This window comes from Brachyhypopomus gauderio, unplaced genomic scaffold, assembly GCF_052324685.1.
Source record: "Brachyhypopomus gauderio isolate BG-103 unplaced genomic scaffold, BGAUD_0.2 sc77, whole genome shotgun sequence".
Classification (NCBI taxonomy): domain Eukaryota; kingdom Metazoa; phylum Chordata; class Actinopteri; order Gymnotiformes; family Hypopomidae; genus Brachyhypopomus; species Brachyhypopomus gauderio.
The window spans coordinates 13,715-35,723 of NW_027506898.1; the positions used below are offsets into that span (position 1 = coordinate 13,715).

At 46.0% G+C, this 22,009-nt stretch overlaps 34 non-coding genes across 34 annotated transcripts; 16 read left to right on the forward strand and 18 right to left on the reverse strand.

The window, feature by feature from the left end:
• Positions 1 to 36: 36 nt before the first annotated feature.
• On the reverse strand, positions 37 to 109 carry trnaa-agc (transfer RNA alanine (anticodon AGC)). The gene has a single exon. It is a non-coding gene; the product is annotated as a tRNA-Ala (tRNA).
• Positions 110 to 442: 333 nt separating this feature from the next.
• Positions 443 to 516, forward strand: trnai-aau (transfer RNA isoleucine (anticodon AAU)). The gene has a single exon. It is a non-coding gene; the product is annotated as a tRNA-Ile (tRNA).
• Positions 517 to 805: 289 nt separating this feature from the next.
• On the reverse strand, positions 806 to 878 carry trnaa-agc (transfer RNA alanine (anticodon AGC)). Its single transcript has one exon. It is a non-coding gene; the product is annotated as a tRNA-Ala (tRNA).
• A 696-nt stretch (positions 879 to 1,574) lies between these two features.
• Positions 1,575 to 1,647, reverse strand: trnaa-agc (transfer RNA alanine (anticodon AGC)). Its single transcript has one exon. It is a non-coding gene; the product is annotated as a tRNA-Ala (tRNA).
• Positions 1,648 to 1,980: 333 nt separating this feature from the next.
• On the forward strand, positions 1,981 to 2,054 carry trnai-aau (transfer RNA isoleucine (anticodon AAU)). The gene has a single exon. It is a non-coding gene; the product is annotated as a tRNA-Ile (tRNA).
• A 289-nt stretch (positions 2,055 to 2,343) lies between these two features.
• trnaa-agc (transfer RNA alanine (anticodon AGC)) lies at positions 2,344 to 2,416 on the reverse strand. Its single transcript has one exon. It is a non-coding gene; the product is annotated as a tRNA-Ala (tRNA).
• Positions 2,417 to 2,749: 333 nt separating this feature from the next.
• trnai-aau (transfer RNA isoleucine (anticodon AAU)) lies at positions 2,750 to 2,823 on the forward strand. The gene has a single exon. It is a non-coding gene; the product is annotated as a tRNA-Ile (tRNA).
• Positions 2,824 to 3,112: 289 nt separating this feature from the next.
• trnaa-agc (transfer RNA alanine (anticodon AGC)) lies at positions 3,113 to 3,185 on the reverse strand. Its single transcript has one exon. It is a non-coding gene; the product is annotated as a tRNA-Ala (tRNA).
• A 333-nt stretch (positions 3,186 to 3,518) lies between these two features.
• trnai-aau (transfer RNA isoleucine (anticodon AAU)) lies at positions 3,519 to 3,592 on the forward strand. The gene has a single exon. It is a non-coding gene; the product is annotated as a tRNA-Ile (tRNA).
• Positions 3,593 to 3,881: 289 nt separating this feature from the next.
• On the reverse strand, positions 3,882 to 3,954 carry trnaa-agc (transfer RNA alanine (anticodon AGC)). Its single transcript has one exon. It is a non-coding gene; the product is annotated as a tRNA-Ala (tRNA).
• A 333-nt stretch (positions 3,955 to 4,287) lies between these two features.
• On the forward strand, positions 4,288 to 4,361 carry trnai-aau (transfer RNA isoleucine (anticodon AAU)). The gene has a single exon. It is a non-coding gene; the product is annotated as a tRNA-Ile (tRNA).
• A 289-nt stretch (positions 4,362 to 4,650) lies between these two features.
• On the reverse strand, positions 4,651 to 4,723 carry trnaa-agc (transfer RNA alanine (anticodon AGC)). Its single transcript has one exon. It is a non-coding gene; the product is annotated as a tRNA-Ala (tRNA).
• A 333-nt stretch (positions 4,724 to 5,056) lies between these two features.
• On the forward strand, positions 5,057 to 5,130 carry trnai-aau (transfer RNA isoleucine (anticodon AAU)). Its single transcript has one exon. It is a non-coding gene; the product is annotated as a tRNA-Ile (tRNA).
• Positions 5,131 to 5,419: 289 nt separating this feature from the next.
• On the reverse strand, positions 5,420 to 5,492 carry trnaa-agc (transfer RNA alanine (anticodon AGC)). The gene has a single exon. It is a non-coding gene; the product is annotated as a tRNA-Ala (tRNA).
• Positions 5,493 to 5,825: 333 nt separating this feature from the next.
• Positions 5,826 to 5,899, forward strand: trnai-aau (transfer RNA isoleucine (anticodon AAU)). Its single transcript has one exon. It is a non-coding gene; the product is annotated as a tRNA-Ile (tRNA).
• A 289-nt stretch (positions 5,900 to 6,188) lies between these two features.
• Positions 6,189 to 6,261, reverse strand: trnaa-agc (transfer RNA alanine (anticodon AGC)). Its single transcript has one exon. It is a non-coding gene; the product is annotated as a tRNA-Ala (tRNA).
• A 333-nt stretch (positions 6,262 to 6,594) lies between these two features.
• Positions 6,595 to 6,668, forward strand: trnai-aau (transfer RNA isoleucine (anticodon AAU)). Its single transcript has one exon. It is a non-coding gene; the product is annotated as a tRNA-Ile (tRNA).
• Positions 6,669 to 6,957: 289 nt separating this feature from the next.
• Positions 6,958 to 7,030, reverse strand: trnaa-agc (transfer RNA alanine (anticodon AGC)). The gene has a single exon. It is a non-coding gene; the product is annotated as a tRNA-Ala (tRNA).
• A 696-nt stretch (positions 7,031 to 7,726) lies between these two features.
• Positions 7,727 to 7,799, reverse strand: trnaa-agc (transfer RNA alanine (anticodon AGC)). Its single transcript has one exon. It is a non-coding gene; the product is annotated as a tRNA-Ala (tRNA).
• Positions 7,800 to 8,132: 333 nt separating this feature from the next.
• trnai-aau (transfer RNA isoleucine (anticodon AAU)) lies at positions 8,133 to 8,206 on the forward strand. The gene has a single exon. It is a non-coding gene; the product is annotated as a tRNA-Ile (tRNA).
• A 7,859-nt stretch (positions 8,207 to 16,065) lies between these two features.
• Positions 16,066 to 16,139, forward strand: trnai-aau (transfer RNA isoleucine (anticodon AAU)). Its single transcript has one exon. It is a non-coding gene; the product is annotated as a tRNA-Ile (tRNA).
• A 289-nt stretch (positions 16,140 to 16,428) lies between these two features.
• Positions 16,429 to 16,501, reverse strand: trnaa-agc (transfer RNA alanine (anticodon AGC)). Its single transcript has one exon. It is a non-coding gene; the product is annotated as a tRNA-Ala (tRNA).
• A 333-nt stretch (positions 16,502 to 16,834) lies between these two features.
• Positions 16,835 to 16,908, forward strand: trnai-aau (transfer RNA isoleucine (anticodon AAU)). Its single transcript has one exon. It is a non-coding gene; the product is annotated as a tRNA-Ile (tRNA).
• A 289-nt stretch (positions 16,909 to 17,197) lies between these two features.
• trnaa-agc (transfer RNA alanine (anticodon AGC)) lies at positions 17,198 to 17,270 on the reverse strand. The gene has a single exon. It is a non-coding gene; the product is annotated as a tRNA-Ala (tRNA).
• A 333-nt stretch (positions 17,271 to 17,603) lies between these two features.
• trnai-aau (transfer RNA isoleucine (anticodon AAU)) lies at positions 17,604 to 17,677 on the forward strand. The gene has a single exon. It is a non-coding gene; the product is annotated as a tRNA-Ile (tRNA).
• A 289-nt stretch (positions 17,678 to 17,966) lies between these two features.
• trnaa-agc (transfer RNA alanine (anticodon AGC)) lies at positions 17,967 to 18,039 on the reverse strand. The gene has a single exon. It is a non-coding gene; the product is annotated as a tRNA-Ala (tRNA).
• A 333-nt stretch (positions 18,040 to 18,372) lies between these two features.
• trnai-aau (transfer RNA isoleucine (anticodon AAU)) lies at positions 18,373 to 18,446 on the forward strand. The gene has a single exon. It is a non-coding gene; the product is annotated as a tRNA-Ile (tRNA).
• Positions 18,447 to 18,735: 289 nt separating this feature from the next.
• Positions 18,736 to 18,808, reverse strand: trnaa-agc (transfer RNA alanine (anticodon AGC)). Its single transcript has one exon. It is a non-coding gene; the product is annotated as a tRNA-Ala (tRNA).
• A 333-nt stretch (positions 18,809 to 19,141) lies between these two features.
• Positions 19,142 to 19,215, forward strand: trnai-aau (transfer RNA isoleucine (anticodon AAU)). The gene has a single exon. It is a non-coding gene; the product is annotated as a tRNA-Ile (tRNA).
• Positions 19,216 to 19,504: 289 nt separating this feature from the next.
• trnaa-agc (transfer RNA alanine (anticodon AGC)) lies at positions 19,505 to 19,577 on the reverse strand. The gene has a single exon. It is a non-coding gene; the product is annotated as a tRNA-Ala (tRNA).
• Positions 19,578 to 19,910: 333 nt separating this feature from the next.
• On the forward strand, positions 19,911 to 19,984 carry trnai-aau (transfer RNA isoleucine (anticodon AAU)). The gene has a single exon. It is a non-coding gene; the product is annotated as a tRNA-Ile (tRNA).
• Positions 19,985 to 20,273: 289 nt separating this feature from the next.
• Positions 20,274 to 20,346, reverse strand: trnaa-agc (transfer RNA alanine (anticodon AGC)). Its single transcript has one exon. It is a non-coding gene; the product is annotated as a tRNA-Ala (tRNA).
• Positions 20,347 to 21,042: 696 nt separating this feature from the next.
• Positions 21,043 to 21,115, reverse strand: trnaa-agc (transfer RNA alanine (anticodon AGC)). Its single transcript has one exon. It is a non-coding gene; the product is annotated as a tRNA-Ala (tRNA).
• A 333-nt stretch (positions 21,116 to 21,448) lies between these two features.
• Positions 21,449 to 21,522, forward strand: trnai-aau (transfer RNA isoleucine (anticodon AAU)). The gene has a single exon. It is a non-coding gene; the product is annotated as a tRNA-Ile (tRNA).
• The last annotated feature ends 487 nt before the right edge of the window (positions 21,523 to 22,009 follow it).

Genomic DNA, 22,009 nt, shown 5'->3' on the forward strand with positions numbered 1-22,009 from the left:
CTTTTTCACTATCGAGCATGACTGAAATGCCTATAATGGAGAATGTGGGCATCGATCCCACTACCTCTCGCATGCTAAGCGAGCGCTCTACCACTTGAGCTAATTCCCCTAATAGGCTCAGTGCTTTTGTTGTTCAGATCCTGGACAAAAGCTCAAGTCCAAACTGAGAGTGCAAAGCTCTACAGACACTGCAATTGATGATTTTTACATTTCTTTACTGTGAACAGCTGCATGGACTTGCATTTTAGCAGTGGCTCAAAGGTTGAGTAGATTTAATTTGATCGTTGACCGCCAATCAACCAAGAAGAGAAGGAAACTGGAGGTGTCAACTAATGTCTGTGCTTGGTCGATTACCGCAGACATCCCTCCTCATACCATTTGTATACTTTCATGGAACAGGCCTACCTCAGCCACACAACTTGCAGAAAGACTCCATCATGTAGGCCGGTTAGCTCAGCTGGTTAGAGCGTGGTGCTAATAACGCCAAGGTCATGGGTTCGATCCCCATACGGGCCTTTGATGATAGTCTTTTGGATCAGATATGAGGCGGATTAGTGTTATTTTGGGTCTCTCAAATGCCAACTTGTATGGTGGAGATCAGAAAGTCTTGTCGGACGGTGTGGACTTTTGACATGTGCAAGCCCTTATTGTTGAGTACTCATATAGTACGAATCACATGTTTAAGGTGACACATTCTAACAGAGATTTGGCATGTAGTGTGTGAAAAGAATTATGGAAGCGTCAGGGTCAAAAAACATGCACCAATTTTCTTTTTCACTATCGAGCATGACTGAAATGCCTATAATGGAGAATGTGGGCATCGATCCCACTACCTCTCGCATGCTAAGCGAGCGCTCTACCACTTGAGCTAATTCCCCTTGTAGGCTCAGTGCTCTTGTTGTTCAGATCCTGGACAAAAGCTCAAGTCCAAACTGAGAGTGCAAAGCTCTACAGACACTGCAATTGATGATTTTTACATTTCTTTACTGTGAACAGCTGCATGGACTTGCATTTGAGCAGTGGCTCAAAGGTTGAGTAGATTTAATTTGATCGTTGACCGCCAATCAACCAAGAAGAGAAGGAAACTGGAGGTGTCAACTAATGTCTGTGCTTGGTCGATTACCGCAGACATCCCTCCTCATACCATTTGTATACTTTCATGGAACAGGCCTACCTCAGCCACACAACTTGCAGAAAGCCTCCATCATGTAGGCCGGTTAGCTCAGCTGGTTAGAGAGTGGTGCTAATAATGCCAAGGTCATGGGTTCGATCCCCATACGGGCCATTGATGATAGTCTTTTGGATCAGATATGAGGCGGATTAGTGTTATTTTGGGTCTCTCAAATGCCAACTTGTATGGTGGAGATCAGAAAGTCTTGTCGGACGGTGTGGACTCTTGACATGTGCAAGCCCTTATTGTTGAGTACTCATATAGTACGAATCACATGTTTAAGGTGACACATTCTAACAGAGATTTGGCATGTAGTGTGTGAAAAGAATTATGGAAGCGTCAGGGTCAAAAAACATGCACCAATTTTCTTTTTCACTATCGAGCATGACTGAAATGCCTATAATGGAGAATGTGGGCATCGATCCCACTACCTCTCGCATGCTAAGCGAGCGCTCTACCACTTGAGCTAATTCCCCTTGTAGGCTCAGTGCTCTTGTTGTTCAGATCCTGGACAAAAGCTCAAGTCCAAACTGAGAGTGCAAAGCTCTACAGACACTGCAATTGATGATTTTTACATTTCTTTACTGTGAACAGCTGCATGGACTTGCATTTTAGCAGTGGCTCAAAGGTTGAGTAGATTTAATTTGATCGTTGACCGCCAATCAACCAAGAAGAGAAGGAAACTGGAGGTGTCAACTAATGTCTGTGCTTGGTCGATTACCGCAGACATCCCTCCTCATACCATTTGTATACTTTCATGGAACAGGCCTACCTCAGCCACACAACTTGCAGAAAGCCTCCATCATGTAGGCCGGTTAGCTCAGCTGGTTAGAGCGTGGTGCTAATAACGCCAAGGTCATGGGTTCGATCCCCATACGGGCCATTGATGATAGTCTTTTGGATCAGATATGAGGCGGATTAGTGTTATTTTGGGTCTCTCAAATTCCAACTTGTATGGTGGAGATCAGAAAGTCTTGTCGGACGGTGTGGACTCTTGACATGTGCGAGCCCTTATTGTTGAGTACTCATATAGTACGAATCACATGTTTAAGGTGACACATTCTAACAGAGATTTGGCATGTAGTGTGTGAAAAGAATTATGGAAGCGTCAGGGTCAAAAAACATGCACCAATTTTCTTTTTCACTATCGAGCATGACTGAAATGCCTATAATGGAGAATGTGGGCATCGATCCCACTACCTCTCGCATGCTAAGCGAGCGCTCTACCACTTGAGCTAATTCCCCTACGAGGCTCAGTGCTCTTGTTGTTCAGATCCTGGACAAAAGCTCAAGTCCAAACTGAGAGTGCAAAGCTCTACAGACACTGCAATTGATGATTTTTACATTTCTTTACTGTGAACAGCTGCATGGACTTGCATTTTAGCAGTGGCTCAAAGGTTGAGTAGATTTAATTTGATCGTTGACCGCCAATCAACCAAGAAGAGAAGGAAACTGGAGGTGTCAACTAATGTCTGTGCTTGGTCGATTACCGCAGACATCCCTCCTCATACCATTTGTATACTTTCATGGAACAGGCCTACCTCAGCCACACAACTTGCAGAAAGACTCCATCATGTAGGCCGGTTAGCTCAGCTGGATAGAGCGTGGTGCTAATAACGCCAAGGTCATGGGTTCGATCCCCATACGGGCCATTGATGATAGTCTTTTGGATCAGATATGAGGCGGATTAGTGTTATTTTGGGTCTCTCAAATGCCAACTTGTATGGTGGAGATCAGAAAGTCTTGTCGGACGGTGTGGACTCTTGACATGTGCAAGCCCTTATTGTTGAGTACTCATATAGTACGAATCACATGTTTAAGGTGACACATTCTAACAGAGATTTGGCATGTAGTGTGTGAAAAGAATTATGGAAGTGTCAGGGTCAAAAAACATGCACCAATTTTCTTTTTCACTATCGAGCATGACTGAAATGCCTATAATGGAGAATGTGGGCATCGATCCCACTACCTCTCGCATGCTAAGCGAGCGCTCTACCACTTGAGCTAATTCCCCTTGTAGGCTCAGTGCTCTTGTTGTTCAGATCCTGGACAAAAGCTCAAGTCCAAACTGAGAGTGCAAAGCTCTACAGACACTGCAATTGATGATTTTTACATTTCTTTACTGTGAACAGCTGCATGGACTTGCATTTTAGCAGTGGCTCAAAGGTTGAGTAGATTTAATTTGATCGTTGACCGCCAATCAACCAAGAAGAGAAGGAAACTGGAGGTGTCAACTAATGTCTGTGCTTGGTCGATTACCGCAGACATCCCTCCTCATACCATTTGTATACTTTCATGGAACAGGCCTACCTCAGCCACACAACTTGCAGAAAGCCTCCATCATGTAGGCCGGTTAGCTCAGCTGGTTAGAGCGTGGTGCTAATAACGCCAAGGTCATGGGTTCGATCCCCATACGGGCCATTGATGATAGTCTTTTGGATCAGATATGAGGCGGATTAGTGTTATTTTGGGTCTCTCAAATTCCAACTTGTATGGTGGAGATCAGAAAGTCTTGTCGGACGGTGTGGACTCTTGACATGTGCGAGCCCTTATTGTTGAGTACTCATATAGTACGAATCACATGTTTAAGGTGACACATTCTAACAGAGATTTGGCATGTAGTGTGTGAAAAGAATTATGGAAGCGTCAGGGTCAAAAAACATGCACCAATTTTCTTTTTCACTATCGAGCATGACTGAAATGCCTATAATGGAGAATGTGGGCATCGATCCCACTACCTCTCGCATGCTAAGCGAGCGCTCTACCACTTGAGCTAATTCCCCTACTAGGCTCAGTGCTCTTGTTGTTCAGATCCTGGACAAAAGCTCAAGTCCAAACTGAGAGTGCAAAGCTCTACAGACACTGCAATTGATGATTTTTACATTTCTTTACTGTGAACAGCTGCATGGACTTGCATTTTAGCAGTGGCTCAAAGGTTGAGTAGATTTAATTTGATCGTTGACCGCCAATCAACCAAGAAGAGAAGGAAACTGGAGGTGTCAACTAATGTCTGTGCTTGGTCGATTACCGCAGACATCCCTCCTCATACCATTTGTATACTTTCATGGAACAGGCCTACCTCAGCCACACAACTTGCAGAAAGCCACCATCATGTAGGCCGGTTAGCTCAGCTGGTTAGAGCGTGGTGCTAATAACGCCAAGGTCATGGGTTCGATCCCCATACGGGCCATTGATGATAGTCTTTTGGATCAGATATGAGGCGGATTAGTGTTGTTTTGGGTCTCTCAAATGCCAACTTGTATGGTGGAGATCAGAAAGTCTTGTCGGACGGTGTGGACTCTTGACATGTGCGAGCCCTTATTGTTGAGTACTCATATAGTACGAATCACATGTTTAAGGTGACACATTCTAACAGAGATTTGGCATGTAGTGTGTGAAAAGAATTATGGAGGCGTCAGGGTCAAAAACCATGCACCAATTTTCTTTTTCACTATCGAGCATGACTGAAATGCCTATAATGGAGAATGTGGGCATCGATCCCACTACCTCTCGCATGCTAAGCGAGCGCTCTACCACTTGAGCTAATTCCCCTACGAGGCTCAGTGCTCTTGTTGTTCAGATCCTGGACAATAGCTCAAGTCCAAACTGAGAGTGCAAAGCTCTACAGACACTGCAATTGATGATTTTTACATTTCTTTACTGTGAACAGCTGCATGGACTTGCATTTTAGCAGTGGCTCAAAGGTTGAGTAGATTTAATTTGATCGTTGACCGCCAATCAACCAAGAAGAGAAGGAAACTGGAGGTGTCAACTAATGTCTGTGCTTGGTCGATTACCGCAGACATCCCTCCTCATACCATTTGTATACTTTCATGGAACAGGCCTACCTCAGCCACACAACTTGCAGAAAGACTCCATCATGTAGGCCGGTTAGCTCAGCTGGTTAGAGCGTGGTGCTAATAACGCCAAGGTCATGGGTTCGATCCCCATACGGGCCATTGATGATAGTCTTTTGGATCAGATATGAGGCGGATTAGTGTTATTTTGGGTCTTTCAAATTCCAACTTGTATGGTGGAGATCAGAAAGTCTTGTCGGACGGTGTGGACTCTTGACATGTGCGAGCCCTTATTGTTGAGTACTCATATAGTACGAATCACATGTTTAAGGTGACACATTCTAACAGAGATTTGGCATGTAGTGTGTGAAAAGAATTATGGAAGCGTCAGGGTCAAAAAACATGCACCAATTTTCTTTTTCACTATCGAGCATGACTGAAATGCCTATAATGGAGAATGTGGGCATCGATCCCACTACCTCTCGCATGCTAAGCGAGCGCTCTACCACTTGAGCTAATTCCCCTACTAGGCTCAGTGCTCTTGTTGTTCAGATCCTGGACAAAAGCTCAAGTCCAAACTGAGAGTGCAAAGCTCTACAGACACTGCAATTGATGATTTTTACATTTCTTTACTGTGAACAGCTGCATGGACTTGCATTTTAGCAGTGGCTCAAAGGTTGAGTAGATTTAATTTGATCGTTGACCGCCAATCAACCAAGAAGAGAAGGAAACTGGAGGTGTCAACTAATGTCTGTGCTTGGTCGATTACCGCAGACATCCCTCCTCATACCATTTGTATACTTTCATGGAACAGGCCTACCTCAGCCACACAACTTGCAGAAAGCCTCCATCATGTAGGCCGGTTAGCTCAGCTGGTTAGAGCGTGGTGCTAATAACGCCAAGGTCATGGGTTCGATCCCCATACGGGCCATTGATGATAGTCTTTTGGATCAGATATGAGGCGGATTAGTGTTATTTTGGGTCTCTCAAATGCCAACTTGTATGGTGGAGATCAGAAAGTCTTGTCGGACGGTGTGGACTCTTGACATGTGCAAGCCCTTATTGTTGAGTACTCATATAGTACGAATCACATGTTTAAGGTGACACATTCTAACAGAGATTTGGCATGTAGTGTGTGAAAAGAATTATGGAAGCGTCAGGGTCAAAAAACATGCACCAATTTTCTTTTTCACTATCGAGCATGACTGAAATGCCTATAATGGAGAATGTGGGCATCGATCCCACTACCTCTCGCATGCTAAGCGAGCGCTCTACCACTTGAGCTAATTCCCCTTGTAGGCTCAGTGCTCTTGTTGTTCAGATCCTGGACAAAAGCTCAAGTCCAAACTGAGAGTGCAAAGCTCTACAGACACTGCAATTGATGATTTTTACATTTCTTTACTGTGAACAGCTGCATGGACTTGCATTTTAGCAGTGGCTCAAAGGTTGAGTAGATTTAATTTGATCGTTGACCGCCAATCAACCAAGAAGAGAAGGAAACTGGAGGTGTCAACTAATGTCTGTGCTTGGTCGATTACCGCAGACATCCCTCCTCATACCATTTGTATACTTTCATGGAACAGGCCTACCTCAGCCACACAACTTGCAGAACGCCTCCATCATGTAGGCCGGTTAGCTCAGCTGGTTAGAGCGTGGTGCTAATAACGCCAAGGTCATGGGTTCGATCCCCATACGGGCCATTGATGATAGTCTTTTGGATCAGATATGAGGCGGATTAGTGTTATTTTGGGTCTCTCAAATGCCAACTTGTATGGTGGAGATCAGAAAGTCTTGTCGGACGGTGTGGACTTTTGACATGTGCAAGCCCTTATTGTTGAGTACTCATATAGTACGAATCACATGTTTAAGGTGACACATTCTAACAGAGATTTGGCATGTAGTGTGTGAAAAGAATTATGGAAGCGTCAGGGTCAAAAAACATGCACCAATTTTCTTTTTCACTATCGAGCATGACTGAAATGCCTATAATGGAGAATGTGGGCATCGATCCCACTACCTCTCGCATGCTAAGCGAGCGCTCTACCACTTGAGCTAATTCCCCTTGTAGGCTCAGTGCTCTTGTTGTTCAGATCCTGGACAAAAGCTCAAGTCCAAACTGAGAGTGCAAAGCTCTACAGACACTGCAATTGATGATTTTTACATTTCTTTACTGTGAACAGCTGCATGGACTTGCATTTTAGCAGTGGCTCAAAGGTTGAGTAGATTTAATTTGATCGTTGACCGCCAATCAACCAAGAAGAGAAGGAAACTGGAGGTGTCAACTAATGTCTGTGCTTGGTCGATTACCGCAGACATCCCTCCTCATACCATTTGTATACTTTCATGGAACAGGCCTACCTCAGCCACACAACTTGCAGAAAGACTCCATCATGTAGGCTGGTTAGCTCAGCTGGTTGGAGAGTGGTGCTAATAATGCCAAGGTCATGGGTTCGATCCCCATACGGGCCATTGATGATAGTCTTTTGGATCAGATATGAGGCGGATTAGTGTTATTTTGGGTCTCTCAAATGCCAACTTGTATGGTGGAGATCAGAAAGTCTTGTCGGACGGTGTGGACTCTTGACATGTGCAAGCCCTTATTGTTGAGTACTCATATAGTACGAATCACATGTTTAAGGTGACACATTCTAACAGAGATTTGGCATGTAGTGTGTGAAAAGAATTATGGAAGCGTCAGGGTCAAAAAACATGCACCAATTTTCTTTTTCACTATTGAGCATGACTGAAATGCCTATAATGGAGAATGTGGGCATCGATCCCACTACCTCTCGCATGCTAAGCCAGCGCTCTACCACTTGAGCTAATTCCCCTTGTAGGCTCAGTGCTCTTGTTGTTCAGATCCTGGACAAAAGCTCAAGTCCAAACTGAGAGTGCAAAGCTCTACAGACACTGCAATTGATGATTTTTACATTTCTTTACTGTGAACAGCTGCATGGACTTGCATTTTAGCAGTGGCTCAAAGGTTGAGTAGATTTAATTTGATCGTTGACCGCCAATCAACCAAGAAGAGAAGGAAACTGGAGGTGTCAACTAATGTCTGTGCTTGGTCGATTACCGCAGACATCCCTCCTCATACCATTTGTATACTTTCATGGAACAGGCCTACCTCAGCCACACAACTTGCAGAAAGACTCCATCATGTAGGCCGGTTAGCTCAGCTGGTTAGAGCGTGGTGCTAATAACGCCAAGGTCATGGGTTCGATCCCCATACGGGCCATTGATGATAGTCTTTTGGATCAGATATGAGGCGGATTAGTGTTATTTGGGTCTCTCAAATGCCAACTTGTATGGTGGAGATCAGAAAGTCTTGTCGGACGGTGTGGACTTTTGACATGTGCAAGCCCTTATTGTTGAGTACTCATATAGTACGAATCACATGTTTAAGGTGACACATTCTAACAGAGATTTGGCATGTAGTGTGTGAAAAGAATTATGGAGGCGTCAGGGTCAAAAAACATGTGTAACACAAGGTTCCGACACCAGTAAGTTGACGACACCACAGAAGAGCAGTAAGACAGATCAAATGTAGTTGAGGGTTTATTAAAACAAATACATCAGACTCATGGGAGGATTGGAGGGGTAGCTGCTCACCTACAGGGGCAACACTACAAACAGGGAGCACAGCAATCATACAACCTAGCTACAAAACCACTACAAAACCACCCAACCATTTGGTGTGAACAGGGGTAAAACTATTACAGCTCATCAGAGATAAACCTCTGCAAAACCTGGACTAAGCCTGTGGTGAACAGCTAGACTCCTCACCCCAGCCAGTGGCCCCAATGCACAAGCTTAAACCCCACTAATAAAATAGAATTACCTTTATTAGCTTTAAAAGAAGATCTAAAAGACGTACATCAAACACATGGCCGAATCCGAACTACTGCCCATGCTAAGCCACTGGCTAGAATAATTGGTGGCGCACAGTGTCCCAGTACCGGTTGGCCACCCAGTCGGAGACAAACAAAAAACAACTGAACACACACACACAACCATACACCAAACCACACGTTGAAACGGCACCCACTCATACACTCTCCCAAATCTCAGCGAAACCCAACCTCAAAGATCAAGCAAGTCACTGATAAATTAACCAGACCAGTCAAACAGCCTCAACACACAACCACACCAATGATACCTCACACACCTACCACAGACACTCCAAAAAGAAATCAACCTGCACGCCACCAACCTTACCCCCTGCACAAAGGAGACCAAGAAAAACCCTCCTCAGCACCTCCAACTTCCTGCTTTTATAGGTGAGCAATCATCTCAAACTGGGCACTTCCTGTCACTCAGCGCCACAGCTCCCCTATTGTCCCAGCCCAGGCATTACACCCACCCTGAACACAGTCCATTCTGTTACATCCCCCTCCACTTTTCCGCAGCCTGTCCTCAGGCTGACCTCAAGCATCCCCATATCTTCCTGGTGGGATGCCTTTGGTAGTCCGATGTGACCGACGGGGTCCCCCAGCATCAGGGGCCGCCCCATCCGCTGTGGACGGTTGGGCAGGGGGAATGCAGGTTGTCAGAGGTGGTAGAAACCAGGTCGGTGGGAACAACCAAGGGTTTGAGGGCCCAGCCTCACTGGCAGCTTGGGTTAAGGGTCCAGATCCATCTGTGGCTGCCGCCGCTTCTTCCCCAGGAGCCTGTAAAGACAGAGGACATGGCCGCAGCAGCTTCCTATGCAAAACCCTTTCTTTCCCACTTCCCTTTTCAGGCTTAACAACATAAACAGGTATGTCAAGGTTCGGTTGTTTAATCACCACATAGGGCGTACTGCTCCAGAAATTAGCCAATTTGCCCTGTCCCTTAGGACCAACATTACGGACCAACACCCGTTCTCCCACCATTAAAGGACCCAAAAGACCCCGATTGTCATGTTGCTTCTTTTGATGTTGCCCTGCCCTGCCCGTCAACTCCCCAGCTCTCCTGTAGGCATAATGTAGGCGCTCATGGTGTCTTCTCACCCACTCCTCCACAGTACTCTGTTCCTCCACAGGGTGTCCCAGCATCACATCCAAGGGGATCCTGACATGCCGGCCAAACATGAGATAGGATGGTGTATACCCTGTGGAACTATGGACAGTGTTATTATAGGCATGCAGCATTTCGGGTAAGTAATCAGCCCACCTTTGTTTCTTTTCATCCACCAGGGTTCCCAACATTCCAAGTAGGGTCCGGTTGAAGCGCTCGGTGAGGCCATTACCCTCAGGATGGTAGGGAGTGGTATGACTCTTTTTACAGCCATATAGTTCACAGAGCTGCTTTACTACTGCCGCCTCAAAGTTTGGACCCTGGTCTGAATGGAACAAGGATGGACAACCAAAGTACTGTATGACCTGCTGCCACATAACCCTCACTGTGGTGGCCGCTGTTTGGTCCCGGGTGGCTGCGGCCCAGGCGAACTTGGTGAAGTGATCGGTCAGCACCATAATATTTTGGAAGCCTCCGACGGCAGCTTCAAGAGACAAAAAGTCCATTGTGACCAGTTCGAGAGGGTAAGAAGCAGCAACAGGGGTCAACCCAACAGCTGAAGTGCCCGGCCTTTTCCTAAGGGCGCACTGTGGACATTCCGCACACCATTTCTGAACGTCAATAGCCATGTGTGGCCAATAGTAATTTGTCTGCAGCATTTTCAAGGTTTTTTCAGTAGCGAAATGGCCCATCTTGTCATGACAACAAGTAAATGCCTCCTTCTGAAGACTTTGAGGGAGGAGGAGCTGGTACCGTGGCATATTAGTGTTTGGGTCTTGGGTGCAACGATATAGCACCCCCTCTTGAAGCTGCAAACGGGGCATCTCCTTCAACAGCCTCAGTACATTGGGAGCTTCCCTTTGTCGTTCGTCCCATAGCAACGGTCTCCTCCTCTGGAAGACATGCAATACGCGAGAGATTACAGAGTCCTGCTGCTGCACTTCTGCCCACCTTTCCATTGTCCAGTCCTGTCCTATCCTGGAACCCCCAGAAGGTTGTGGCCGGTCTGGTGCTGGTCCGCTACAGGCCACTGAGCTGGACCCCAAGAGGCAAGCTTGCACCACTTCGACGGCCACCTCTTGGAACCCGGGAACCTCCATACCATCGTCGTCCTCTGGCACCACTGCAGCACCTACTGGGTAGCGGGACAGAACATCAGCGTTTACATTTGCTTTGCCAGAGCGATGTTTGACCTGGAATCTGTAACTAGCCAGCCGAGCCACCCACCGCTGCTCCACCGCCCCTAATCGTGCTGTGGCCAGATGTGCAAGGGGATTGTTGTCAGTATATACAGTGAAGTCTGAGCCGAGGAGGTACTCGTGGAATTTTTCAGTGATGGCCCATTTAAGAGCCAGTAGTTCCAGTTTGAAAGAGCTATAATTAGCATCATTGCGTTCTGCACCCTGGAGACCCCTACTGGCATAAGCAATAACTTTCTCCTGTCCGTCCTGTCTTTGTGAGAGCACGGCCCCTAGGCCTCTGTGGCTTGCATCTGTATAAAGCAGAAAGGGTAGCGTAAAATCTGCAAATGCCAGGACTGGTGCCTGCACAAGACCTTGTTTAAGGGATTCAAAAGCTGCTCCACAGTCATTAGACCAATCCCAAGGAGGGCATAAGGCTTTGGCCTTAGATTTCTTAGTAGGGTGCCCCCCCAGTAGCTTATGCAGTGGTGTTGCTATTTGTGAGAACCCCTTCACAAACCTGCGATAGTACCCAGCCAGGCCAAGGAAGGCTCGCAACTCTGTAATAGACTTTGGTACCTTCCACTGCTGAACAGCCATCACCTTATCGGGGTCTGGAGCTATACCAGCATCAGACACCACGTGACCCAGATATTGGACACTGCTTCTGAGAAGCTTGCATTTGTCTGGTTTCAACTTTAGGCCCTGCTGGGAAAGGCGAGAAAAAACAAAATCAAGGCGGTCAAGGTGGCTACTAAAGTCTGCAGCAAAAACGATCACATCATCCAAATAAATCAGCAGTGATTGATAGTTTTGATCCCCCAAGCAGCTCTCCATTAGGCGTTGGAAGCTTGCCGGTGCATTGCACAGACCAAACGGCATTCGTTGGAACTCGAATAGCCCCATAGGGGTGGTGAAAGCAGTTTTATCCATATCCTTTTGATGCATTTTGACTTGCCAGTAACCAGATGCAAGGTCAAGAGTAGAGTACCAGCGGGCCTTCTTTAAGCTGGCTAACGCTTCTTCCACCCGAGGTAGGGGATAGGAGTCCTTTCTGGTTACCTGGTTCAGCTGCCTATAGTCTACACAAAACCGAATGGAGCCATCCTTCTTTCGCACTAGGACTATAGGGGAAGACCATGGGCTTGAACTAGGTTTGATTATATCAGCATCCAACATTCGTTTTATCAGAGCTTTGACCTCACCATACAGATTAGGAGGGATCTGTCGATACCTCTGTCTGATTGGGGCTGCATCACCTGTTGGGATCTCATGTAAAATAGTCTCCGTACAGCCATAGTCCTCCTCATGCTGTGAAAAGACAGACTGGTGTTTGATCAACAGTGTGGCCAGTTTTTCTTTTTGCTCAGCTGACAGCTGAACCCCTTCTAGATCAAATTGAGGTGGTGAATTGGTGTTCACACTACCTACTCCCACGACCTTGACGGGCACCTCGCCAACATCATTGGGGGCAAACTGCAAGTCAGGACAGTCATCAAACACTTCACACCCACTTAATGTCAGCAATTCTCCCAATTTTTGGTATGGATACACGGCCAATGGTGTAGCACCGATATTCCTAACACGAACCTGCATCTGGCCATTTTTCACCTTCACCAAAGTACGAGCCACCAGCAGGCCATCTCTAGTAGGTAGCGGCTCCATGAGGGCTTCATAACTTCGACCACAAGGTCCGTTTCTAGCTCTGCAGCTCAACAGCACCTCGCAATTACCTGGCACTGTGACAGGGCGCCGACTAGCCAGACGGGCATAGCCCACAAAGCCCTCTGGTGAAGTGAAGCGATGCTCTTTTTGGCAGATATGCATAGCTTTCTGCCACGTCACTTTTCCCAAGGCATTCAATGGTGGTGGATTCTTGACAACACGGGGGCCGCTCTTCTGAAACAAAACTTGCCACACTTCTTTGATAATATTCATCCCCACTAGTGCAGAGACTGTCAGGCATGAATTCTTTACCACAATTACGCCCACATTCTCTAGCTCTACACCAGCAATGTCCACCTGAAGCGTTATGTAACCCAGATATGGTATCTCTTTGCCATTGGCTGCCCTCAACTTTAGCAAAGAAGTGGGATCCCTTAACCGCTGACCATTCTTTCCAAAGTGTTCTTCAAACCAGTCCTGACGCATCATGGATACTTGAGAGCCCGTATCCAGTAAGCATGAAACAGTCACTCCATCCATGGACACCTGAATCATTGGGCATTCTCCAACAAGATCGCATGGGGGCACACTAGTGCTTGAAGGGCCATTTACTACTGTGGAGTTAACTACTTGCAGTGACAGAGGGCTTGGATAGGATAGGTCAGGTGTTGGTGTAGACAGCGTCAAGGGGGACGGGTTGACTGGTGGAACGGAAACAATGTCCTGGGAGACTGATTTAAGAGTTGCAGGGTTTACTGCAGACACTACCTGGGAAGGAGTAGGGCATGAATTTTCCTCTGTATGTAATGGATCATTTGCCAGTAGGCCTACTGTTCGATCCTCAACGGTAGGGGGCACTAGTTTAAAGTGGGCTGTAGGTTCTGCTTAGGACACTGGCGGGCAATGTGACCAGGAGTCCTACAGTTAAAGCATATAGGGCGCCCTTGGTCATCATACTCACGGGGCCTAGGCTGTTGGCCTGCCCGTTGGTGTCTTGGGCCTGGGGAATAGCTGCGTGACCTTTGAGGGACCTCCAATGAGCCGTTGCTCTGGGGACTCCCCTGCTGTCTTGCCTTCTGGAACTCTTCCCTTATACCCTGCAAGAGGGTCTGGGAGAGAGTATTCACCTGGAGTTCGACTTCCTTTGCCAGCTCCACCTTCAATTCCCCTTTTAGTTTCTTAAGATCATCATCCCACGGTTGCTTTTGTGGGGCATTCCTCACTGTTCCACAATAAGCATGGCCCTCTTCCTCTAACCCTGCACGCAGTACAGCCTCAGTCTTCACATCTGAAAATGTAAGGGCATTACTCAATGTTACCTTCAACCTCAGGTCCCTCTTCAGCCCTTCATCTGAAAGTCCAGAGATGAACTGGTCTCGCATCAGCACCTCTGGATTCAGGATATTTGCAGAGTCATTCACCATCATCTTCTGCCAACACTCCTGTAAACGGAGCGCGAAGCCTCTCACACTCTCTTCTGAGTGTTGCCTACACTTGAAAAAAAGTGAACGAGTGACTGAAGCACAGGCATGGCTAGCATATAAATCGTTAAGTTTTTGGAAAACTTTTGCCACTGTATCTTTGTCAGTGTTAGGCAGAATGGCCATCTCCCTCTTTGCTTCTCCATCTAAGCAGCTAAAAACCCAATCAATTTGATTTTCTTCAGGTATAGCATACATTCTAAACCACATTTCCAAATCACCCTTCCATTGCTTAAAAGAAATATCATCTGCCCCTCGCCCCCCTGAGAATCTAGAGCAAGGCATCATATATGGAAAGAGGGATGGCATAGAAAAAGCTCTTGGTCTCCCAACTCCCTCATTCCGACTTTGAGACATCTTCAATGGTGTAACAACCTTAAAATACTGGTCCTGCCGGCTACGCCAAGATGTAACACAAGGTTCCGACACCAGTAAGTTGACGACACCACAGAAGAGCAGTAAGACAGATCAAATGTAGTTGAGGGTTTATTAAAACAAATACATCAGACTCATGGGAGGATTGGAGGGGTAGCTGCTCACCTACAGGGGCAACACTACAAACAGGGAGCACAGCAATCATACAACCTAGCTACAAAACCACTACAAAACCACCCAACCATTTGGTGTGAACAGGGGTAAAACTATTACAGCTCATCAGAGATAAACCTCTGCAAAACCTGGACTAAGCCTGTGGTGAACAGCTAGACTCCTCACCCCAGCCAGTGGCCCCAATGCACAAGCTTAAACCCCACTAATAAAATAGAATTACCTTTATTAGCTTTAAAAGAAGATCTAAAAGACGTACATCAAACACATGGCCGAATCCGAACTACTGCCCATGCTAAGCCACTGGCTAGAATAATTGGTGGCGCACAGTGTCCCAGTACCGGTTGGCCACCCAGTCGGAGACAAACAAAAAACAACTGAACACACACACACAACCATACACCAAACCACACGTTGAAACGGCACCCACTCATACACTCTCCCAAATCTCAGCGAAACCCAACCTCAAAGATCAAGCAAGTCACTGATAAATTAACCAGACCAGTCAAACAGCCTCAACACACAACCACACCAATGATACCTCACACACCTACCACAGACACTCCAAAAAGAAATCAACCTGCACGCCACCAACCTTACCCCCTGCACAAAGGAGACCAAGAAAAACCCTCCTCAGCACCTCCAACTTCCTGCTTTTATAGGTGAGCAATCATCTCAAACTGGGCACTTCCTGTCACTCAGCGCCACAGCTCCCCTATTGTCCCAGCCCAGGCATTACACCCACCCTGAACACAGTCCATTCTGTTACATCTGCACCAATTTTCTTTTTCACTATCGAGCATGACTGAAATGCCTATAATGGAGAATGTGGGCATCGATCTCACTACCTCTCGCATGCTAAGCGAGCGCTCTACCACTTGAGCTAATTCACCTACGAGGCTCAGTGTTCTTGTTGTTCAGATCCTGGACAAAAGCTCAAGTCCAAACTGAGAGTGCAAAGCTCTACAGACACTGCAATTGATGATTTTTACATTTCTTTACTGTGAACAGCTGCATGGACTTGCATTTTAGCAGTGGCTCAAAGGTTGAGTAGATTTAATTTGATCGTTGACCGCCAATCAACCAAGAAGAGAAGGAAACTGGAGGTGTCAACTAATGTCTGTGCTTGGTCGATTACCGCAGACATCCCTCCTCATACCATTTGTATACTTTCATGGAACAGGCCTACCTCAGCCACACAACTTGCAGAAAGCCTCCATCATGTAGGCCGGTTAGCTCAGCTGGTTAGAGCGTGGTGCTAATAACGCCAAGGTCATGGGTTCGATCCCCATACGGGCCATTGATGATAGTCTTTTGGATCAGATATGAGGCGGATTAGTGTTGTTTTGGGTCTCTCAAATGCCAACTTGTATGGTGGAGATCAGAAAGTCTTGTCGGACGGTGTGGACTCTTGACATGTGCGAGCCCTTATTGTTGAGTACTCATATAGTACGAATCACATGTTTAAGGTGACACATTCTAACAGAGATTTGGCATGTAGTGTGTGAAAAGAATTATGGAAGTGTCAGGGTCAAAAAACATGCACCAATTTTCTTTTTCACTATCGAGCATGACTGAAATGCCTATAATGGAGAATGTGGGCATCGATCCCACTACCTCTCGCATGCTAAGCGAGCGCTCTACCACTTGAGCTAATTCCCCTTGTAGGCTCAGTGCTCTTGTTGTTCAGATCCTGGACAAAAGCTCAAGTCCAAACTGAGAGTGCAAAGCTCTACAGACACTGCAATTGATGATTTTTACATTTCTTTACTGTGAACAGCTGCATGGACTTGCATTTTAGCAGTGGCTCAAAGGTTGAGTAGATTTAATTTGATCGTTGACCGCCAATCAACCAAGAAGAGAAGGAAACTGGAGGTGTCAACTAATGTCTGTGCTTGGTCGATTACCGCAGACATCCCTCCTCATACCATTTGTATACTTTCATGGAACAGGCCTACCTCAGCCACACAACTTGCAGAAAGCCTCCATCATGTAGGCCGGTTAGCTCAGCTGGTTAGAGCGTGGTGCTAATAACGCCAAGGTCATGGGTTCGATCCCCATACGGGCCATTGATGATAGTCTTTTGGATCAGATATGAGGCGGATTAGTGTTATTTTGGGTCTCTCAAATTCCAACTTGTATGGTGGAGATCAGAAAGTCTTGTCGGACGGTGTGGACTCTTGACATGTGCGAGCCCTTATTGTTGAGTACTCATATAGTACGAATCACATGTTTAAGGTGACACATTCTAACAGAGATTTGGCATGTAGTGTGTGAAAAGAATTATGGAAGCGTCAGGGTCAAAAAACATGCACCAATTTTCTTTTTCACTATCGAGCATGACTGAAATGCCTATAATGGAGAATGTGGGCATCGATCCCACTACCTCTCGCATGCTAAGCGAGCGCTCTACCACTTGAGCTAATTCCCCTACTAGGCTCAGTGCTCTTGTTGTTCAGATCCTGGACAAAAGCTCAAGTCCAAACTGAGAGTGCAAAGCTCTACAGACACTGCAATTGATGATTTTTACATTTCTTTACTGTGAACAGCTGCATGGACTTGCATTTTAGCAGTGGCTCAAAGGTTGAGTAGATTTAATTTGATCGTTGACCGCCAATCAACCAAGAAGAGAAGGAAACTGGAGGTGTCAACTAATGTCTGTGCTTGGTCGATTACCGCAGACATCCCTCCTCATACCATTTGTATACTTTCATGGAACAGGCCTACCTCAGCCACACAACTTGCAGAAAGCCACCATCATGTAGGCCGGTTAGCTCAGCTGGTTAGAGCGTGGTGCTAATAACGCCAAGGTCATGGGTTCGATCCCCATACGGGCCATTGATGATAGTCTTTTGGATCAGATATGAGGCGGATTAGTGTTGTTTTGGGTCTCTCAAATGCCAACTTGTATGGTGGAGATCAGAAAGTCTTGTCGGACGGTGTGGACTCTTGACATGTGCGAGCCCTTATTGTTGAGTACTCATATAGTACGAATCACATGTTTAAGGTGACACATTCTAACAGAGATTTGGCATGTAGTGTGTGAAAAGAATTATGGAGGCGTCAGGGTCAAAAACCATGCACCAATTTTCTTTTTCACTATCGAGCATGACTGAAATGCCTATAATGGAGAATGTGGGCATCGATCCCACTACCTCTCGCATGCTAAGCGAGCGCTCTACCACTTGAGCTAATTCCCCTACGAGGCTCAGTGCTCTTGTTGTTCAGATCCTGGACAATAGCTCAAGTCCAAACTGAGAGTGCAAAGCTCTACAGACACTGCAATTGATGATTTTTACATTTCTTTACTGTGAACAGCTGCATGGACTTGCATTTTAGCAGTGGCTCAAAGGTTGAGTAGATTTAATTTGATCGTTGACCGCCAATCAACCAAGAAGAGAAGGAAACTGGAGGTGTCAACTAATGTCTGTGCTTGGTCGATTACCGCAGACATCCCTCCTCATACCATTTGTATACTTTCATGGAACAGGCCTACCTCAGCCACACAACTTGCAGAAAGACTCCATCATGTAGGCCGGTTAGCTCAGCTGGTTAGAGCGTGGTGCTAATAACGCCAAGGTCATGGGTTCGATCCCCATACGGGCCATTGATGATAGTCTTTTGGATCAGATATGAGGCGGATTAGTGTTATTTTGGGTCTTTCAAATTCCAACTTGTATGGTGGAGATCAGAAAGTCTTGTCGGACGGTGTGGACTCTTGACATGTGCGAGCCCTTATTGTTGAGTACTCATATAGTACGAATCACATGTTTAAGGTGACACATTCTAACAGAGATTTGGCATGTAGTGTGTGAAAAGAATTATGGAAGCGTCAGGGTCAAAAAACATGCACCAATTTTCTTTTTCACTATCGAGCATGACTGAAATGCCTATAATGGAGAATGTGGGCATCGATCCCACTACCTCTCGCATGCTAAGCGAGCGCTCTACCACTTGAGCTAATTCCCCTACTAGGCTCAGTGCTCTTGTTGTTCAGATCCTGGACAAAAGCTCAAGTCCAAACTGAGAGTGCAAAGCTCTACAGACACTGCAATTGATGATTTTTACATTTCTTTACTGTGAACAGCTGCATGGACTTGCATTTTAGCAGTGGCTCAAAGGTTGAGTAGATTTAATTTGATCGTTGACCGCCAATCAACCAAGAAGAGAAGGAAACTGGAGGTGTCAACTAATGTCTGTGCTTGGTCGATTACCGCAGACATCCCTCCTCATACCATTTGTATACTTTCATGGAACAGGCCTACCTCAGCCACACAACTTGCAGAAAGCCTCCATCATGTAGGCCGGTTAGCTCAGCTGGTTAGAGCGTGGTGCTAATAACGCCAAGGTCATGGGTTCGATCCCCATACGGGCCATTGATGATAGTCTTTTGGATCAGATATGAGGCGGATTAGTGTTATTTTGGGTCTCTCAAATGCCAACTTGTATGGTGGAGATCAGAAAGTCTTGTCGGACGGTGTGGACTCTTGACATGTGCAAGCCCTTATTGTTGAGTACTCATATAGTACGAATCACATGTTTAAGGTGACACATTCTAACAGAGATTTGGCATGTAGTGTGTGAAAAGAATTATGGAAGCGTCAGGGTCAAAAAACATGCACCAATTTTCTTTTTCACTATCGAGCATGACTGAAATGCCTATAATGGAGAATGTGGGCATCGATCCCACTACCTCTCGCATGCTAAGCGAGCGCTCTACCACTTGAGCTAATTCCCCTTGTAGGCTCAGTGCTCTTGTTGTTCAGATCCTGGACAAAAGCTCAAGTCCAAACTGAGAGTGCAAAGCTCTACAGACACTGCAATTGATGATTTTTACATTTCTTTACTGTGAACAGCTGCATGGACTTGCATTTTAGCAGTGGCTCAAAGGTTGAGTAGATTTAATTTGATCGTTGACCGCCAATCAACCAAGAAGAGAAGGAAACTGGAGGTGTCAACTAATGTCTGTGCTTGGTCGATTAACGCAGACATCCCTCCTCATACCATTTGTATACTTTCATGGAACAGGCCTACCTCAGCCACACAACTTGCAGAACGCCTCCATCATGTAGGCCGGTTAGCTCAGCTGGTTAGAGCGTGGTGCTAATAACGCCAAGGTCATGGGTTCGATCCCCATACGGGCCATTGATGATAGTCTTTTGGATCAGATATGAGGCGGATTAGTGTTATTTTGGGTCTCTCAAATGCCAACTTGTATGGTGGAGATCAGAAAGTCTTGTCGGACGGTGTGGACTTTTGACATGTGCAAGCCCTTATTGTTGAGTACTCATATAGTACGAATCACATGTTTAAGGTGACACATTCTAACAGAGATTTGGCATGTAGTGTGTGAAAAGAATTATGGAAGCGTCAGGGTCAAAAAACATGCACCAATTTTCTTTTTCACTATCGAGCATGACTGAAATGCCTATAATGGAGAATGTGGGCATCGATCCCACTACCTCTCGCATGCTAAGCGAGCGCTCTACCACTTGAGCTAATTCCCCTTGTAGGCTCAGTGCTCTTGTTGTTCAGATCCTGGACAAAAGCTCAAGTCCAAACTGAGAGTGCAAAGCTCTACAGACACTGCAATTGATGATTTTTACATTTCTTTACTGTGAACAGCTGCATGGACTTGCATTTTAGCAGTGGCTCAAAGGTTGAGTAGATTTAATTTGATCGTTGACCGCCAATCAACCAAGAAGAGAAGGAAACTGGAGGTGTCAACTAATGTCTGTGCTTGGTCGATTACCGCAGACATCCCTCCTCATACCATTTGTATACTTTCATGGAACAGGCCTACCTCAGCCACACAACTTGCAGAAAGACTCCATCATGTAGGCTGGTTAGCTCAGCTGGTTGGAGAGTGGTGCTAATAATGCCAAGGTCATGGGTTCGATCCCCATACGGGCCATTGATGATAGTCTTTTGGATCAGATATGAGGCGGATTAGTGTTATTTTGGGTCTCTCAAATGCCAACTTGTATGGTGGAGATCAGAAAGTCTTGTCGGACGGTGTGGACTCTTGACATGTGCAAGCCCTTATTGTTGAGTACTCATATAGTACGAATCACATGTTTAAGGTGACACATTCTAACAGAGATTTGGCATGTAGTGTGTGAAAAGAATTATGGAAGCGTCAGGGTCAAAAAACATGCACCAATTTTCTTTTTCACTATTGAGCATGACTGAAATGCCTATAATGGAGAATGTGGGCATCGATCCCACTACCTCTCGCATGCTAAGCCAGCGCTCTACCACTTGAGCTAATTCCCCTTGTAGGCTCAGTGCTCTTGTTGTTCAGATCCTGGACAAAAGCTCAAGTCCAAACTGAGAGTGCAAAGCTCTACAGACACTGCAATTGATGATTTTTACATTTCTTTACTGTGAACAGCTGCATGGACTTGCATTTTAGCAGTGGCTCAAAGGTTGAGTAGATTTAATTTGATCGTTGACCGCCAATCAACCAAGAAGAGAAGGAAACTGGAGGTGTCAACTAATGTCTGTGCTTGGTCGATTACCGCAGACATCCCTCCTCATACCATTTGTATACTTTCATGGAACAGGCCTACCTCAGCCACACAACTTGCAGAAAGACTCCATCATGTAGGCCGGTTAGCTCAGCTGGTTAGAGCGTGGTGCTAATAACGCCAAGGTCATGGGTTCGATCCCCATACGGGCCATTGATGATAGTCTTTTGGATCAGATATGAGGCGGATTAGTGTTATTTGGGTCTCTCAAATGCCAACTTGTATGGTGGAGATCAGAAAGTCTTGTCGGACGGTGTGGACTTTTGACATGTGCAAGCCCTTATTGTTGAGTACTCATATAGTACGAATCACATGTTTAAGGTGACACATTCTAACAGAGATTTGGCATGTAGTGTGTGAAAAGAATTATGGAGGCGTCAGGGTCAAAAAACATGCACCAATTTTCTTTTTCACTATCGAGCATGACTGAAATGCCTATAATGGAGAATGTGGGCATCGATCTCACTACCTCTCGCATGCTAAGCGAGCGCTCTACCACTTGAGCTAATTCACCTACGAGGCTCAGTGTTCTTGTTGTTCAGATCCTGGACAAAAGCTCAAGTCCAAACTGAGAGTGCAAAGCTCTACAGACACTGCAATTGATGATTTTTACATTTCTTTACTGTGAACAGCTGCATGG